Below are 5,714 nucleotides of genomic sequence, written 5' to 3'. Positions count from 1 at the left end.
AGCAGTCTAAAGACGCGTCAGGGTTCATGATTACGAAAATTGGATAGTTCTTACCTGTCTTTGACAAAATTAAGGGGAGTTAGCTCAAATGGAAGAGCGCTCGCTTAGCGTGCGAGAGGTACTGGGATCGATGCCTGCATTCTCCGCACAGCTTGTCTTCTTACTACTAGCAGAAATTAAACTCCATTGCCACTAGTTCATGTCAAAATGCATAGCGTATGTAGTACACCCAAAATAATTGTGTGACCACTTTGATTTTGTAGATTAGTAGAATTTTCTATTTTTCTGATAGACTTTATACTTCATCCTAGTTGTTTGAAGAAAAGAACTGATAAATGCGAGCAGCATGCCTGTGGAACCTTTGTTCGTGGACGAGTGTAATGCCAGGTTGCAATAGGTGAGGCACTCCGCCCCTCACGTCAGACGCAAATTGGATGACAAACGCTGCACGTATGTTCATTGCTGCTGCGCTTTTTCTGTATCCTTACAGGTTAGTGGTCAACCATACACGCATAAATGTTCCCTCAAAATGTATCAAAGCAGTGTGAATGTTAAAGGAATAGTCATAATGTGATTTATGAACCGTTTATTGTGTTAAAAAGAGTTTGTTTCACTCCGTTGCTCTCTGCAGCGTGGTGCGCATTCGCGGGTTAATTTGCCCTTCTCAGGGTCTGGCAGGCGGGCCGCCGGTAGAGGTGGGTCAGATTTGCCCTGAGTATTGTCTTGAAGGCATGCTGCCAGGTTAAACGGTGGTATAGATAGCTGTCCCACACACTTGCAAAAGTTAGTGAAGTTATGTAAGGTGTTTTGTTCAGTGTGATAATTGATTCCAAATAAGTAAATGTTAAGAAAGAAAATAAGTATTTTGTAAAGCAAGTTAATTTACTTAAGGTTAATTATTTAAGTTAAGCTTTACAGCTATGTTGTATATTCCCAGAGTGAAGTCAAACACGATTTAAGTGCTGAAGTCCTGAAACATTACAATTGAGCAAATTGTTAATATTGAGTACAGTCAGAGCTTACAGTAATTTTACTATGTCAACATAGTAGTCTAATTTGTGCCTTATTCAATGTTTGATTGATATTGAAGCTCTCTTGGAGAAAATGTGGTTCAAGACACTATAGATTTGGATATTATGAATAGGTTAAATTGAAGACACTGGAATGTATGGACATTTTAAAGCACTCATGTTTCAGTTAGAGACTGAAGTACAGGAACTGGAACTCAGGGAACTGTTTGTAAAATAATAAGTGTTTGTAAATTAAAGCAGACGCAAATTGGATGACAAACGCTGCACGTATGTTCATTGCTGCTGCGCTTTTTTCTGTATCCTTACAGACTTATCACTTTGTTGCCGCGGTACCAATCCTGGGACCCATAACAAATTGTGGGGGCTCGTCCGGGATCTGCCTGCACCCGAATCATCGAGGGGTGAAGATCCAGTGATTCCTGAACCACAAAGATGTCGAGAGGTCCTGTGACAACAGCTGGTGGATGTCCAATAGGGGAGACTGGAGGAAGAGAAAGCCCTTCATTCAATCAAGGGAATTGCACCACTGTTTAGGCAGACTTCCCCATCATGACCACAGCACGCAAACAGCTGGTGTGGTGCATCAAAAAGAACTTGTTCAAGCTCTCTGAGAGGGAAGTATACCAACTGGCCAAAGAGATTACAGACGACAGCCAGGGAGCAGACAGCTTGGAGCCAACTGATGAAGAAGGATGCGTTAACTATATCCTTAATTACATGCAGTCGGAAACACTGCTTAACTCTGAAGATCAAGGCATGAGCCAATTGCTGATGTTAAATGACTTGGTGTGTGATATTCTTGATGGACAAACTTCAACTGCTGGTACAAAAGGGTTACCTCAAGAATCTGAAACACCCACAACCACTCTGTCCAGAACCCTTGATCACACTGCACAGCTAAAAGTAAGTAATGTTACATCTGCCAGCCCACAAAGCTCAAATCATCCAGCAGGTGACAGCCCAAATACTCTTGCACAACCCGTCAATCTCCACACTGAGGATCCTCTTCAAGGTGTCGACCGGCTACAAACAATGTATCAAGAGTTGGGCAAGAAACTGCAACAACATCAAGAAATGACTAACCCACCACCCATACAGACTCATGACCAAGGTGGATCAGCCCGACCCCAGACTTCTGTGAGTTACACACCCTTCAGGATAGATACGGGTGGGGTTGTATCCTTAAAGGACCTTCCTTATCTTCAACGCAGAGAATTTAAGGTACACGGGGGGCAGGTCGGAGATCAAAGCTCAGACATCACATATAGCAGTATCTCTAAACAAATAGATGATGGGCTTAAGGAGGGATTCACTGAGGCTGAGGTGGTTCGAGGAGCACTGAAGGCCGTCAAGCCAGGAGCTTTTAAAGACATGCTCGCTAATAAAGATGGATTAACAATCTGTGAACTCAAGGGTTTCCTCAGGTCACATCTGGGTGAAAAGGCGAGCACAGAGCTGTTTCAAGAACTCATGTGTGCCAAGCAGAATGAACAGGAACCACCACAGCAGTTTGTGTATCGCATGATTGGCCTGAAGCAGAAAATAATCTTCTTGTCAAAGCAGCCCAACACACAAATTCACTATGAACCTAAAACCATCCAGCAAGTGTTCCTCCACAGCATCTACCAGGGTTTAGGGGCCAGGCATGCAGATATTAGGCAACAGTTGAGGCCACTCCTCTTCAATTCTGATGTTACTGATGAGGAAATTGTCAGCCACATAACCAAGATGATCAGTGATGAAAATGAACATTTGCGAAGGTTGAACTGTGTACCCAGGCAGAAAACACCCCATGCACATAGCATTCATGTGAATGATGGGGATAATACTGCACGCAGGAAGGACGACCAGACGATACAGCAACTCAGTGCTCAGGTGCAGGTGTTGACAGACATGGTGGCAAACCTAATGAGCCAGCAAGCCACAGCCACACAGGCAACACACTCAAAGACATTTTCCCCACAAATCCCCTATCAGACCACGGTAAGACCTTTAGGCATAAGCACAGCTGGCCAGCCTCTTCCCCCAAGAAAAGGTCGAAGGCCCAAATGCACAAACTGTTCATTGCAAAGATTAGAGAGCTGCAACCACTGCTTCATCTGTGGTGATTCAGGGCATCTGGCAGTTGGCTGTCTGAAAACAACAAGGACATCAGGGGAGCGAGAGCCCGAGTCCACTGAGGGAGAACCAAAAACTGCCCTACAACTCCACTCACACTCAGTCAACACCACACCTAAACAACTAAAACAGAAGCAAAGCAAACAATCCAAGAAACATGGTGGGGATGGATTTCAAGAGACATCAGGCTCTGAACATGACAGTAACACAGCACCATTGATTGGGAAAAAGAGTTTGTTGAAATGTTACGTCAGTGGCTATGCTGTGATGGTTCTATTTGATACAGGCTCCCAAGTAAGCATTATTAACAGGTCATGGCATGATACCTTCATCCCAACCCATCCCATAAGGCCACTGGAAGACCTCCTCGACCCAGGGGAAAGCCTTGATTTGTATGTTGCAAATGGGCAAACCATACCGTATGATGGATGGGTAGAGCTGACTGTTAATCTCCCTGGGAATGACAACCCACATCTGGCCATACAGGTTCCCTTCCTTGTAAGCCAGATCCCCCTCCCTCAGCCACTGTTAGGATCCAATGTCCTTCATGAAATGATCAGTGGGTCAGAGTCATCTTCAGACACGATCACCATGGTGACTGGCCTTCTTCAACAGGCGCTTTGTGCTGAAACCGACCAAGTACAAGCTATAGTTAACTTCATCCAAACGCAGAAATCATCAGATGACAGAGTCGCCACAGTCAGGCTGGGAAAGGACAGTGTAAATATTCCAGCAGGCAAAACGGTACAGGTACAGTGTAGGGTACCCCCTACCTTCAACCTATCTGACCCGGTAGTGCTGTATGAACCCTCACAACACAGTGGAACATTAGAGCAGCTGAACATTGGGGAGGGTCTTTTGGAGATAAGTAAAAACAAGCGACCTCACATTACAGTGACCATTTCAAATCACAACAAGCATGAGATAGTGATCCCAAAAAGAACCTATCTGGGATCAATCCAGCATGTTGCAAAAGTCATGGGGACGGGAAGAGCTGAAGCACAAACTGGTGAGAGCTTGCCAGTCTTGCCAGATAAAGTAGATGTCAAGGATGGCACCATCCCTACAACGCCCTCTACTGAGTGCTGGCTCCCACCAGTTGACATCACTCATCTGAACCCGGAACAACAGGAGCTAGTCAGCAAAGTGTTGATTGAGGAATCAGCGGCATTTGGCCAGGACAGCAATGATATTGGGTGCATCCCCTCACTCCAAATGTCAATCAGGCTCACAGATGACACTCCTGTCCAGAAAGCTTATGCTTCAATCCCAAAACCAGTGTACAAGGAAGTAAAGGAGTACATTCAAGACCTCATAGTGAAAGGGTGGATTGTGAAGTCCCAATCACCTTATTCTGCACCTATAGTTTGCGTAAGAAAGAAAGACAGGTCACTGCGTCTCTGTATTGATTACAGACTCCTTAACAAAAAGACTGTGCCGGACAAGCATCCACTGCCTCGCATACAAGACCTGATTGATTCACTTGGAGGGTATGCTTGGTTTTCCATTCTAGATCAGGGGAAAGCCTACCATCAGGGCTTCATTGCTGAGGGTTCGAGGCACCTGACCGCTTTTACAACTCCTTGGGGATTTTATGAATGGGTCAGAATCCCCTTTGGACTATCAAATGCCCCAGCCGCCTTTCAAAGAAGCATGGAGGAAATGCTGGACACACTAAGGGATGAGTGTTGTATCCCCTACTTAGATGATGTTCTCTGTTTCTCCAAATCCTTCGAGGAGCATGTAGAGGTATTGTGGCGTGTGCTACAAGCCCTGCAATGTCATGGCGTCAAATTAAGGCCAGAAAAGTGTGAGTTGTTTCGCAAGGAGGTTAGATATGTTGGACGTCTGGTCTCCAAAGATGGGGTTAGGGTAGATCCAAAAGACATCGAAGCAGTTCAGGCTCTGAAAGACAAGACTCCACAGACAGTGGGGGAGGTAAGGAGACTCCTTGGGTTTCTTAGCTACTTTAGAGCATATGTACAAGATTTCTCTCGTATAGCTAGGCCACTATATGAGCTGCTCCAGGGAAATGTCAGCCCCCAACAATCTAAGCCAGCTGTGACGAAAGCAAGGAGTCCCCAGCTACCATCACGGACTCCAGTACAGTGGAACTGTGACCACCAGCAGGCCCTTGAATGTCTCATCAACATCCTGACCAGCCCACCGGTACTCGCATACCCAGACTTTAATCTGCCCTTCACCCTCCACACCGACGCCTCACAGCAGGGTCTTGGGGCGGTCCTTTATCAAAAACAAGATGGAAAAATGCGGGTGATTGGCTATGGTTCAAGAACACTGACATCAGCGGAACAAAACTATCATCTTCACAGTGGTAAGCTGGAGTTCCTGGCTTTAAAGTGGGCAGTATGTGACAAGTTCCGGGACTACTTGTTCTATGCGCCACACTTCATTGTCTATACAGATAACAATCCGTTGACTTACGTGATGAGTACTGCCAAGTTGAACGCAGTAGGCCATCCCTGGGTGGGACAACTTGCAGACTTCCGTTTTGAAATAAAATACAAACCAGGGAAGCTAAACGTGGATGCTGACACCCTCTCC

This window comes from Kryptolebias marmoratus, linkage group LG22, assembly GCF_001649575.2.
Source record: "Kryptolebias marmoratus isolate JLee-2015 linkage group LG22, ASM164957v2, whole genome shotgun sequence".
Taxonomy (NCBI): Eukaryota; Metazoa; Chordata; class Actinopteri; order Cyprinodontiformes; family Rivulidae; genus Kryptolebias; species Kryptolebias marmoratus.
Note: the sequence above shows the minus strand (reverse complement) of the source record.